Here is a 15,547-nt window from a genome sequence, read left to right as displayed (position 1 = left end):
ATATTTAAATTAAAAAAAAATTAAAAAAAAAGGAAATGAGGTTTGATTCGAACTGATGTGTCTTCCCCTTGTAAGATCAAAATATTTCATTGATTAAAATTTTATTTGGCTGTAACTCTGAAACCAATGAAAATAAGTACTACTTATGATTTATCGTTGAAAAGCTCTCAATGAAGGCTTATTACTGCAGTTAAGAAAAAATCCGAAGTTTTTTTTTTGGATTTTGGGCTTTTCTGGCCATTTTTGGTCAAGTTGATTGAAATCAAAATGGAAGCTCCACAACAAGATGTTACAACAGTCCTAAATCCAAAATTTCAACATACTACGTCTAATTGTTTTTCAGTTATGCGAGATACATAGAACGTACGTACATACGTGACATTCGTCATGTATGAAACTAGTTAAAATGGATTCAGGGATGGTCAAAATTGTATTTCCTTCGAAATATGAAAACTGATATTTTTCACGATTACAATACTTCCTTTATTTCGTACAAGGAAGTAATAAAAATTAAATTGTACGAATAGTGGTTTCTAAACGTTTTTAACTCTATTTATTAACTCTATTATAGATATAAAACCTAAAAATTTTAATTAATTTTTTTAATTTGAATTGAGGGGGAAATGGTAGGGACAAATTTTAAATACTTTTTACGCTGCTATTAATATTTTTGTTCTGGTAAACTTTTTAACAAATTACATCTGAAATGAGATAGCATTCATTGGGATTAATTTTTATTTAATTAAAAAAATTTAATATTAATATGTGTCTCGTTTATCATTAATTATTTTATTGGTTTAATGCTATCTATTAATTCCTTTCTATTTACATGCTATTTCATTCTAAATTCTACTGTCACTTCTATTTCGGGTTATTTATAAAGAAATGGAGAAACATACAGAACATTTTCTACGAGTGAAAATAAAGAAAAGAGTTCCTATAAATATGAACCCGAAAGGCTTTGTTTTCGAGTCATAGTTTGCGAAAAATTTCATTGTGATTATTGCTTTAAGGGTAAAATGAAACCATATTAAAATCCTTGGATGTTAATTAAGAGATAAATCTGATGATGGTTTTTGATCTGAAAAATAGAATAAAAAAATTTCAAAACTATCTTTTCTTTGTCTCAAAGTAAAATTTACTCGGTTGTAATATTACAGAAACCATCAGCAAAGTTACTGTGTCGTGACAATAAATAAAAAATAAAAATAAAAACTTTTTATAAACTATATAAATAATAATTTATTTTGTTTTCTTCAACCCAACAATCTCTTGATAATTTAAATCGATTAAGTTTTTAAATATATTTTTATGAAAATTTAACAACATCTATGTCCTATTTATGGTTGGTTATCTGTTCATAACATTATTTTATAGATATTAAATAAAAAAACCCACAGAACGTATACAGACACAAACACACGCGAATTTACAAATACAGAATTTTCCGTATTTCTTAACTGTGAAGTCCTGAAAACGTCGAGAAATAAAAAAAAGTTAGGTATCCAAGATTTTTACTAAAAAAAATACTTTAAACCTTATAATATAATCCACTGGATTGGTCTAGTGGTGAACGCCTCTTCCCAAATCAGCTGATTTGGAAGTCGAGAGTTCCAGCGTTAAAGTCCTAGTAAAGGTAGTTAATTTTATTCAGATTTGAATACTAGATCGTGTATACCGGTGTTTTTCGGTGGTTGGGTTTCAATTAACCATACACCTCAGGAATAGTCGAACTGAGACTGTACAAGACTACACTTCATTTACATTCATACGTATCCTCTTTCATCCTCTGAAATAATACCTGAATGATAATTCCCGAAAGCTAAAACAGGAAAAAGAAAGAAACCCGTATAATATACGATAACATATAGCAAGGAAAAAAGTAACGATTTTAAATGAATTGTTTTCGATATTATTATGCGACCGAATAATACTTATTTTTAATAATATTTAGGGTAAACCATTTTTTGTAATGAAAAATAGGTAAATAAAATAAAAGATGTTATGAATTATTAATAAGGATAAGAAGAAAAGAGAATTATATCATTTTTAACAAGTAATCATCAGCATAATTATCATCACATGATCATCATCAGTAATCAGCAATCGGCGACGACATCATTATCATTATAATCATCAATAATAATGTTTACAAGCACATAAAATGCAAATCGGTCGATGTTTATTATTAAATAGCAAAGCGGGTTCGACGCTTAAATAACGCTAATAAATACCATTAAAGATATAAATTAGATACAACTTTAAAGTATCTATAAATGAGGCTATTTTTGACGATAATAAAAACAAGAGAAGATGGAACTAAATAATCTAACATGTATCAGATAATTACTTGTTACTAAAGGTGTGCTTTCCGATAATTGTATTGTAATTTACATGTTCATCACATTGAGTTTAGGCACTGTATTTAACTAAAAGGACGAGCGCAATATTTTTTGGAAATTAGCCTAGTTATATCATATTAAAAAACACATACACACACACACACACACCGATATTGAAGACTAATCGAAATAATTATAATTTAGTAATTTAACTAAGTTTCTTAGCATTTAACGTTTATGTATTCAAAATTTTATACCTATTATCATAAGATTTTTTTAAATAAATTTTGTAAATTTTTACGATAAATTTAATTTTATTACAAATTACTCGATTTTTAAAAACGTTTTCGTATTAAATTTTTTAATTTTTTTTTTCTATACAGCAGTTAACGTCATTATAGGGAATTAAGTCCATTACTTAAAAGAAATTTAAAAACAAAACCTTTATCTAAAACTTATTAAAATATTTTGAAACAATTTTACTGAATTTTCCCAGAAATTATATGGAGCTTAAAATTTAACCCTTACTTAATTATAAAATTTAAGCAAATTATTATATCTTTGATCTTACAGAATTTTTCTCTTTCTTTGAATTTGTCGACTAAGGATAAAGCAAAGTAAAATTTTGCATAATTTTTCTTTATTCTGGGTGTTTTTTCTTATTTTTCTTTCGCATTGATTTATTTCCTTTATGATAGAAGGTTTTAGTCCCTTCACTTGGAAATCCTTAAAAATTGTAAGAATTTTCTGAACGTTATTCTATCTTACACTGTTTCTGCAAATATTTTCATTTCTCTTTTCTTTTTGAAACACTGTCCAAGTCCATTAACAACATTTTACATATTTTTTAACAAGTCCATTAATTTTAGCACTTTTAGTTGTAAAATTTCGTTTAAAATATTTTTTGTGAGCCTGTTATCATTCATTTTTATAAAATGGCAAAAGAATTTGATCTTCTTTATATCAAATCCATCTGAAATTTTCTGTTTTGTAATATTTCTAAAGATCTTTTTTACTTCTGAATTTGTATTCGTTTTCATCTACTTTTATTGGTCCTAGAATTATTCTCAACATTTATATTCTTTTTATTTATATTGCTTTTTTACGATTAATTTACTACATAAGCTCGAAGCTGTGCACGATAATATGAAACGAAAATTTTTTAGCGTATGAAAAATGCCATGTTGGACCGGGATTCAAACCCGGGACCTCCGGATGAAAGTCAGAGATGCTACTCCTCAGCCAAGGAGACTGGGATTTATTTCACCTGATTTTAGACTACTTACGTTTAAATCTATTTACTTAATTAACTATTAACTAATAATTAATTAATTAAATTATTACAATAAAATAAAAAATCTAAAAGTGTTTATTAAACAGGGAAAATATTATAAAAAACTAGCAGACTCCGCAATGCTTCGCTATTGCTAGACTTGCGTATATGAGTGTATATATATATATATATATATATATATATATATATATATAGATTAAACAAACACTACTGAAAGTTTGATTAAATAAACTGAACATTACGGAACTTCACAAAATGTAACCTTTCACTTTATAAAATTCAGAATGTAAACAAATCCAATTGTCAAAACAGCACTACCTACCGGATTTAATTTAAACTACTCTCTAAACACAGTAGTCGGTTCAAAGTACCCGTAACTTTCTTTCTACTGGTCAGATGAAGGATTTCAATAACTTTAAACCTTCTGCGGGCAACGTGGACCATTTTGCAAAAACCCGCGCGTAAATCGGTCCTGTAGTTTCTTAGTCTATAGTGGACAACATACGAAAATTGCCTTTTATATTTAGAAAATAAGAAAGTCTGTTTTTATATTGCTTGTTTGTTTCGTAAATATCTCGTCACCGGCGCAACATAGGGGGTATAGTTTTTGCAAAAAAAATTGTTGTCACATAACTAATATATATTCTGAATATGAGCCAAATCGGACCATAAATGAAATTTATCCAAATATCTCGACCTCAGCGCCACCTAGCGGGTCGAAACTAATTCACAAACCTTTGCGAGCGTGCGCACAACTCACCAAAGTTTCATTGCAATCGGATGAATGATATAGGAACGCATGCAGGACAAACAAACAAACATTCATTTTTATATATATAGAAGATAAGATAAGGTAGAATTAATAATATTTTATAGGCCTATTTTATTGAAAAGTAATTATGAACTTCTAAAACTAAAAAAACTTTTAAAATGACACTGATATGACTTATCTGAACAAAAATAATTACGTTTTACAACCCATTTACAACTCATCTAATTCTCTGTGTGAAAAATGATGAAAATTATTTCTTTCAATAAACTTCTGAACTTTAATGAAATTTAGTAAATCTGAATAAAGTAGATTTTCACAGGGCAGAAGAATTTTCTATTATGAACAAAACTGTAATGAGTAAAAAGAATCAATGAAAGAAAAATAGGCAAAGCTCTTTTCAAAACCGTAAACCGATATAAGTAATCAACTAAATTTAAAAATAAATTAATATATTTTCACTTGTTCGCGGCTCGATCAGGATATTGAGACACCCACGATTGAAAATATTTATATAATTAAAATTTATTAGTTAAAGAACATAAATAAGTCAAATCAATAATAACAATAATTATAACAGTAATAATAATAATAAACGAAAATAATAAACAACCCACAATAACAATATGGATCCTGATGGAGATAATAATTTCTTTTAAAGAATGTGACGAGGGCTAATGACCTTAGCAGTCGATGCCCGTAAAAATTCAGTTAAAAAAAATAATAATCATGGCAATCCCATAGTAATCACAACAACAACAACAACAATAATAATAATAATAATAATAATAATAATAATAATAATAATAATAATAATAATAATATAAGATCCGTTGGAGTACCAGCATATCTGTTCCGACCAATGTAGAAGGCTGTGTTGCTGGATACATACCACTTGGTCCGTCGGTACGTCACAAGCTCGAGCGATAAGATAACGCCTGTTATTGAAGGGGACGATCAGGTGGTTCTGCAGGCGGGGGACAATCGCCGTTAACATTTGGCAGTTCAATTTTCATGTCTGGTATTTTGTCTTTCATTCGTATATCTCGTTCATAGTATTCAATAGTTCAAGTTCCCATATACAATGCATGTCAGAGCAATAGTTATAGCTCCTGCGCCTTGCCTTGAAACCAATTCAGACCCACCCACAGAAAAATCAAATGGAGAACGATTAGTTTCAGCCAAAATACAAGAAAGAAAAATTATAAATAAAGGAAAAGAAAAAAAAAATCAAATATCCAGCCGGCCAGGATGCTTTTTACTGGGCTTGCCCAAGAGAATAATAATAATAATAAAATAAATTATAGAAGAGAGATCCTTTTACTAAGATACGCAGCAAATATATGGGCTTATCCTGCCCATATAAATAATAAACTTTTCAACAACCATCCTATGGCTGCATTATACGAACGTCGTACTACCTACTCCAGACCAGCCGGAATTAAGTACCACGAATTAAGAGTAAATACGAAATTGCCATTCTAGATACATTGGCAATTTCTACTAGAGAAATACCGGCATGGCTCTTGCCAGCGGTAAATACAAGGTTGGATCTCTCTCAAGAAAAATAAAAAAGAAACCAGCAGTGATCATCCAGCAGGAATTTTTGGCAACCGTCAGTAGATACGAAGAACATATTAGAATTTATACTGACGGTTCTAAAACCGGACATGGTGATGGATGCTCAATATATGTAAATGGAGAAGCCCACTTTTGGGAACTGCCAGATCTCACTGCGATTCAGCAAGCTCTTCGCTACACTGAACACTATTGCGAAGAGAGAGTGTTAATATGTTCCGATTCTTTAAGTGCACTTGTCGCAATTCGGAACAAGAACATTAAGGATGTCCTAATTGCAAACATCCTGTCCATTTTATACGTTCTAAAACAACGAGGACAGCGATGCGTATTTGTATGGACTCCGGGGCATGCTGGTATTACAGGTAATGAAATCGCAGACGAAGCTGTCAGAAAGGCAACAGTCTGCGATGATTTAGATGCATTTCCTGTTAAGAGTGGCAGATGTTAAAAACCGTCTAACAAATATAGTAAAAAACAAGTGGAATGCTGAATGGAGGAGTTTAAATACAAAATTAAACTCAGTAAAAACTTCTCCTTATAAATGGAAAAGCGACCTTAAGTTGACTCGCCGTGAATAAGTACCGGTGACCAGACTTAGAATCGGTCACACGCGATTAACAAATTTATATTTGTTAACCGGCGAAGTGAGACCAATGTGCGGTGTTTGTAATAAAACACTGACAATCAAGCATCTCATAGAAGAGTGTACCATATACGAGGACCTCAGAAAGAGTCTTAGAAATAATATTAGTGCTGATCTGGATAATGGAAATGAAGAAAATATAGTTGCATTTTTACACGCCAGTGGACTTCTTAAAAGTCTATAAAATGAAAGTTTAAAGCTGTGATAAAAGAATCTCTAAGCGGTAGTTTTATATATATGTAAAGAAAGAAATGGTATTGATAAGTTGAATTTTTAATTTCATGGTCTTTTGAGAACCTTATCTCAAATTTTAATATTGGGGCCCTTTACACCCCGTAAGTGTTTGTGATTGTCATTGTCTTTGTCTTTTGTGTCTTGTCCTTGTCTTTTATGTCTTAATGTTTATTGTGAAGTTTGTGTTTTTAAATAAAATGTAAGGGCCCTTTACACCCTTACATATGACGATCCAGATGGTTATAGTAATTTCTTTTAAAGAATGTAACGAGGGCTAATGACCTTAGCAGTCGATGCCCGTACAAATTCAGTTAAAAAAAAAAAAATAATAATAATATAACATCCGTTGGAGTACCAGCAAATCTGTTCCGACCAATGCAGAAGGCTGTGTTGCTGGATACATACCGCTTGGTCCGTCGGTACGTCACAAGCTCGAGCGATAAGATAACGCCTGTTATTGAAGGGGACGATCAGGTGGTTCTGCAGGCGGTGGACAATGGCCGTTGACATTTGGCAGTTCATAAATTTTCATGTCTGGTATTTTGTCTTTCATTCGTATATCTCGTTCATAGTATTCAATAGTTCATGCTCCCATATACAATGCATGTCAGATCAATAGTTATAGCTCCTGCACCTTGCCTTTGGGCCGGCCAGGATGCTTTTTACTGGGTTTGCCCAAGAGAATAATAATAATAATAATAACAGATAGTGATTACATTCAAAACAGAATTTAAAGTAATCGTAAGGATTTATTTACAAGTAGTTAAATATTGAAAAGCAGAATTCAGTCCCCATATTATTCATGAATTCATGAATGGAATATTCATGAGTAAGTAAAATATAAATCTTATATATTTATTTATATTTGCATTAAGAAAAAAATGGATATATAATGAAAAACCATTTCAATAAAAAAAAAAATTCCTTGAAAAACGTTTAATGGTACTACAGTTTAATATCAGTCTAATTTAAGTTGCTTAAGAAATTTCTAATCATTAAACCTTATTTAAAATAAATTTACAGTAATTATTTTGATTTATCTAGCTAGATATAGTTATTAGCGGTATATTAAAGATAAAATACACAAAAGAATGTTATTAGGCGAAAGGCTTCCTGCAGTGTTGTAAGTAGTACTATTGTTTTAAACTTGCATGCATGACTTGATCTGAAATTTTTAAATAGTAAATAACGATCTAACGATTACTATTAAATATGAATTACTGATCTTTAAATATTTAACTTTGATTGAAAATATAAACAATAGTAACAAATAATAATCTTTTTCAGTAATCAATGATTTTTATGTTATCGGTAATTGTAATAACTTAATAACAAATTATAATATTTTATTTATATACGAATTTATTTATATTATGAAATATGATTTATAGAATATGGTTTATAAAAATAGTGACATAAAATATTGCAAAAAAAATAAAACTAAAAGTTAGATGATTCATTCATTTAATAAGCTCAAAGTTTAGGTGAAAATATGGAATGGAAATTTTATATACCATATGAAAAGCTATGGCAGAGCGGGATTCGAATCCGGAACATTCTAGATGAAAGAGCTTAGATACTAAATGTATCGGCACATATATTGGCTCAGGGGGTGAAAAAGCCTATGTACTAGCATTTTGCATGCATTAGCCTCTGTTATAAGCAAACTAAAAACATTGTCATACGTAATATATAAAAAACAGGCTTCATAAACTTGCTGTAGCGTATGTAATAGTTGAGTTTCTAAAATATATATTGATGTAGTGATCTAGCCCTACTTCCTAATGTACAGCAACTAATAATAGTAGAATCATTCATGAATCACACATGACTAATGTGCTATTTATGAAATGTTGTAAACACAACACTCAATTCTAAGAATTTAATTTTCTTATTTTTAATCTACTCTAATTATTGCGCTGTGAAGAATCATATGTCACACATCGCTTGTAATTATGTTCTAGAGTAGTTATTGTAGAAACATTTATTGCGGTGTATATTGAAGTGAATAGCTGTTAGTGATTTATTTTTACTATTTGTCGTGATGTTTTCATTTAAGACTTTGACATAAATTCAGTCTTTTAAATCTGTAATATTTCATTTCAGTTATTTTATTTTAAAATGCCCAAGTTAGGAGGAAAAGGTACACTAGTTCATAGTCAGGCGCGGGAAATTGTATTCAACGTTTACAATTTCTTTTTACAAAACAATGCCGGAGTCAGAATAGTGAGGAAACCTGAAGTGCTGAATAAGGTTGTTCAAGCGACAAAAGTATCAAAACGAATGGTCCAAAGAATTGTAGGAGAAGGGAAACCAAATGAATCTTAGAAGCCATCCGTGTTCATTTTGTCGAGAAAACGTGTAAATCGTACTGTGTGCAATTTAGATTTGTTTTGACACGGATGCTTTGACGCGTTTAATAAATAAATTTTACGTAACGAAAAATACATTCCTACTGTAAAGAGAATTAATTATGCAAAAAGCCCGCGAAAGTGAAATTAATTTCAAAGGGAGTGAAAAAACATTAAGGAGATTATTACGTAAAATGTGATTTAGATGGGGAAAAAACAGAAGACAACCGGAAAATACTGATAGAACGGCATGACATTAAAATGGCAAAGAATGAAATTTCTACGACAAATTTCCCTGTTTCGCGAAGGTAGAAGACCGATTACACACACAGATGAAACCTACATTCATAGTAGTCAAAAGATTACTAAAATCGTGAGTAGACACAACAAACCTTTATGAGGGACTGAAAACATCAGTATCCAAGGGCTCACTAATAATAATTATTCATGACGGCTGTAATAAAAGGATTTATTAACAATACTTCACTTACGTACGAGTCAAATACGAAAGGAGATTATCACAAATCGATGGATTCCGAAAACTAAACAAAATGGTTACGGGAGAAGTGTATTTATTATTATTTAATTCTTTTTTTAAATTCGGAGTTTTTACTTAATTAAAAATTAAAAATTACAAAACTACATCATTTAAAAGTTTTACTAATTTGTACTTTAACCAACTACCTTAATGGAATAGTAGCTCATCGGGCGAAACGTCCTGAGTTCGAATTCAGATTAGGCTACGTATTTTTCATACGTTACAAAATCTCCATACAATATTCCAATACGTAAATGTCGAGTTTGTATTATGAATATGTAATACACAGAAAAAGGGAAAGTTATGAAAAATCTTGGTACTTACGTATTAACGCCACCGCAGCTACAGCTTTATTTAAAAACAAAGTAGTCAATCGGATTTCGGTGGAAAATGAACAGTCTCTTTATTAATTTTAATAAATGGTTATTTATATTTATTTATTTTAGGAATATAATTCAACCAAACTTAACCTACGCTCGCTTCGCTCGCTAATCTTGACTAATTAACACCGTAATTTTTTGAGTATTTATTTAATAAATTCAGTAATTATTGCAATTATTTATTATTTATATAACCAAAATACTCCTTTTAATTAGTCAAGGTTAGCGAGCGAAGCGAGTGTAGGTTAAGTTTGGATAAATTATATTTATAAAATAAATAAATATAAATAACCATTTATTAAAATAATAAAGATACTGTTTTGAATCTATGTTAAACTCTATATCGGCCTATTTTCCACCGAAATCCGATTGACTACTTTGTTTTTAAATAAAGCTGTAGCTGCGGTGGCGTTAATACGTAAGTACCAAAATCTTTTTTAGTTTTTAAAGAAGTTTATTTACAAATATTACTGCTAGTAAAAAAAAAAAAAAAAAATAGCCCGCTTACAGGGATACAAAAGTGAGAAATCAGCTACTCTTAAAGAATATAAAAAAGAACGAAATAAAATATTATATACTAGCATGAGCCGAGGATCCAAGGATTTCGAAGAAAATATATAATTTTATTCCTGGAAGAGTTTTCAAAATAATCTTCCAGACTTTTTTTGGGATAATATAATTTTGAATATCAAAATGACTTCACATTACGTATGAGAGTATACTTCAATAATTCAAGTACAGGCGATGATGACCGCAAAATTTTGAAAAATATCACTCTATCTATGAAGACAATGCAATTTTTTTTAAAAGAAAATTATAAAAATAGAAAATTTTTATAAAATTTGCAATAGGGCCGACCACATCTATAGGACAGGATTCCTTGTATAAAAAAAAATCGGCCTATTTAGGGAAATTACAAAAGGTGGCAAAGTATTACATAATTCTCCTGGCTATTTCTTTCTAATAAAAATTACAAGTAGAGCTAAAAAAAAAAACCAAAAATAAAACAGAATATATATTTTAAGAGGTGATACATAAATTAAAAAAAAATGTCTAATATTAATCATTATTTATAGATTAAGCTTATCAAATATGGCTAAGTAAAGTTTTCTCTAAATCTAACACCCCTTCAATAAATCCTAAAATAAGAAGAAAATCTTTTACAAAATAATTTTTCCAGTTTTAGGTCCGAGGTCTACAATTCTGCCCACCGGGCTGGTCTACTGGTTAACTCGTCATCGAAAATCAGCTGATTTCGAAGTCGAGAGTTCTAAGGTTGAAATTTTAGTTACTTTTATACGAATTTGAATACTAGAACGTGAATACGGGTGTTCTTTGGTGGTTGGGTTTCAATTAACCACACAGAAACGGTTGACCTGAGACTGTACAAGACTACACTTCATTTACATTCATAGATATAATCCTCATTCATACTCTGAAGTAATACCTTACAGTAGTTCTGGAGGCTAGATGAAAAAAAGAGAGGTCTACAATTTAAAAGAAATTGTAGACATTTTATGGTAGATCTATATAAGAAGCTTTTCAGGAAGATAAAAGAAAAAATATATATTTCACTTTGAAGAAGTGGGAGTTGATTTAATGATTTTTTTGGATTCCTTATGCATGCATTGCAGGTAACGTATCTGCTTTAATAAAATTTTCTCTAAAATGTATCTGAAGAAAATTGAAATAAGGTTTTACACGATAATCTCCATCCCTTTAACGAATTTTGAAAAAAAAAATCAATATTATCATAGAAATATTTGAGCCATACATAGAAATAACCCCTTATATAGAAATATTTTAGCCAAATTTAAAGAAAGTTTGTTGGTCAATCCTGAGACAATAAGGCCAAAAGCAGTGCAACACACATACATAATTTTTTTTGTTGGTCTAGATAAACTAGTTAAACCCTAAAACGTAAAGAGTTGCAAAAACCCATTACCCAATCCTTGATATGATAAATATACTTTCCCCTTTAATATAGCTATTCGAGTTACATTATCCGGGAAAATAAAAATACGAGTTGATTGATATTTCATGTATTCTTCTATGTTTTTATGATACTTACCTTAATTTCGAGTAGAATTTTTCATTATTATTTCCGCAGATCACAATTAAACTAAGTAGAGATAACCAATTTAAATCCAATTAACCAAGTACAATTAACCAAATTAAATTTTACTTCTACTGAATTTTGTCACGTTGAGTACAAAACATTATTATATGAATCATTTATGTATTTTCAATTACTCAAAGGAATAACGAAAAATTATTTTACTCTTTTTAATTTATGTAATTTAAAACAAATCACAATTTAATTTCCAATAATTTTCATAATCACATTATAATCTAATTGGATTAAATTTATTCAGATATTATATTGCCTCAACTGCTATTTATCTTAGAAATTATAATTTAAAACCGTTGTCAATCCTACACAAAGCTACTCGTCAATTTTATTTTCTATTAAAATGTAAAAATTAAATTGGCTACTCTGTTATATTTAAATATAAATTATATTGTAAATCTAGATCAGTTTTTATTTTATTTATATTTATAAATTTTTTTTTACAAAATATAACCGCATCATTAATTTTGTAAATATGTAAATAGGATAATATATTATAAATATGTTTTATAAAATTAGTTATTATTAGTTTTTATTCTTTTTTCAATGAACTCTTATTAAGTAATATTCGGCGGCATTTCTTTATTTAAATTGAAATCTTTAATATATAAATAAAATTTATTTTATTTTATTGTATATATATATATATATATATATATATTAATAATAATAATATAAATAATATGTTTATTTTTATTGGCCAAGAATGAATATATATTTATCTATGCATACACATACACACAAATGAAACAGAGTATTCTAATTAGCTGGATGATTAAGTTAATGTGATATTATTCCTGGACCTATCATTTTGCCACTTAACTTCTGACACTTTCCATTTTAGAAAACTTGTCTTTCCCATAAATAGTAAGTTTTATCCAATTATAATCGTCGAAAATCATGAAACTGATTGAATTTTTAAATACGTTTGGTGTGTATATATACATATCCAAGCGAGTGTTAGTATACCAGATAATTTTACATATACATACACATGCATCTATATTATTATAAGAAATATACACAGTTTCATGTTAAATATAATGTTTAAATCGGTTTATATACCTATAATTTAATAGAAAGAAGTGATTATTGTATCACCTGTTTTTTAAATGTTGATTTGTTTAGGTTTACTTCATTATTAAAGTGTAGTTAAAGTTTTTTTAATATGAATTTTAAAAGATTATATATAAAAAGTAACACATTATTTCAGTATAATATAAGTAATGCAACGTTATAATAAATTAAAAATATAATTAAAAATTTCATTTATAAATTTATATTTCAAGGAATTTCTTACGATAAACATCAAATTTTTACCGTTATGAGTTAATTTTTTCCTATTACACATCTGTTCCAGTCTTTGTTATAGTTACGATACATATACAAAAGTCAACTGATATAAAAGAAACATCTGTCATTGTTTTTTTTTTTTTTGAAAGTAATAATGTTTTTTACGAACCAGTTAAAGGAGTGAAGGTACCATTTTTATTTTTGATTATTGTCTGAATATAAAAATATAAATTATACTTATTAATGTGTAATAGAATATTTGTTTTATTGAAGAAGGAAATGAAAAATTATTTAAATTTTCAATTTTACTAGCAAGCTTGAAAAAAGTTGTTTATTGTTTTTTTTTTAATATAATATAATATATTACAGGAATGACTTTTATCTTATTTCAGAATCGCTATTAGGACTGTAACAATTTATAAAGAAAGATGTAATAACAATTTTTGTCTGATTTTTCTAATTTGACTAAAAAAAAAAAACAAGACAAATTTTAATGGAAGATGCAGGGTAACCTAACTTACGGATAAATGCTAGACTGAAATTTATCTTAATATAATGTTTGGAGGGATAAATTCCATTTAGGATCAGCCTCATGAAGTTTGGCAGACTTGACGAGAAAATTCTGTTCATGTGTTCACATTACATTTACTTTTCTGGCGTCACAGCTCGAAAGTTATGATACAAGCAAGGTTATCCATCAAAAAATTTGGTATGGATTGTTTTTAATTTCTCGGCGTTTCATGACCCAGGTATCTCAAAAAATGAAAAGTGGGAGGTAATATTCGTAAGTATGAACGTATATGTACGTGTTTCAATTTTTGACTGGATTAACCGAATTTGATGAAATTTTGTATAGAAACTCTTGTATATGGAGCATTTGTTGGTAAAATTTAGGAGTCAGTATCTCCAGAAGGTAGGGTAGATAATTTCTTTGGGGTTAATTTAAAAAAAAAATTAAAAACACAACACTACTTTATATTATGCTCAGTACATGCGAACAGCTTATCTTAACATTTAAAAATAAATTGCCCGAAATTCCCCTTTCCGCAAAAATTGAAAAAAGTTCTTTTTTATTTGTTGTAAATTTTTTAACAGAATTTTTTTGTATCTTCCTAGACATAGTAGAGGTGCTAGTAACCCCTCCAAAAATACTTTTGGGGAATTATTGGGAGGGAAGCTTATTAAAGATTAAAAATATCATTTTTTTTTTGAAATTTTATGGTTTATTTAAACCTTTAATATTATTAAAAGTTTAAATAATAGACTTCTTGATATTTCATTACTCAGGAGTCCCCCCCAAAAAAATAAAAAATAGGGAGGGCGTCAGCATCTAGCTATATAAAACCTTAATATCTCTGAAATATTCTAAAGTGTTGCAATCAAAACACTTCATTTCTTGCTCAAGTGTTAAGACCATGGTTTTTTCTTTAAAATAATTTAAAATCTTTTTTTTAATTTGAAATTAATATGAAACAACTTTTTAACACTATGCTGGACGGTTTTAACTTTATTTACTGAAATGATAAAACAATAAAATGTATGATTTCAGATAAATGAAATATTTAAAAACTGAGATTTCGGTTGTAATTTTGTATGTATAGAAAAAAACAATTAAAAAAGCTGTAATTTTACTATAAATTTTTTATAAGTTTTGTTACCAAAATGAAATTTTCAACTAAATCGATCAGTAAAGAAAATATTTACAGTGAATAAAAAAAATTATCTCTTCCATTTTTATTGGACGATTTGGATGTAAGACTTTTTTACTTTTTAATTTGGCTTTTTAAACGATTTCAGTATTGCTACAACACATAACTTTATAAACTTTTTGTTGAAATATTTTATATGCTACGTATTCCTCAGATATTGTGTAATTATAATATAAATACGCAGTAAATTCTGGCTTTTATTATCGATTGTTTTTTTAATAATTAATATAGAATTTTCTATTAAGTAGCTAACCAGAAACGCTACAAAAATACTTAGTAATA

Source organism: Lycorma delicatula, chromosome 10 (genome assembly GCF_047948215.1).
Source record: "Lycorma delicatula isolate Av1 chromosome 10, ASM4794821v1, whole genome shotgun sequence".
Lineage (NCBI taxonomy): Eukaryota > Metazoa > Arthropoda > Insecta > Hemiptera > Fulgoridae > Lycorma > Lycorma delicatula.
The sequence above is the reverse complement of the archived record's forward strand: the minus strand, read 5'-3'. Positions refer to the sequence as shown.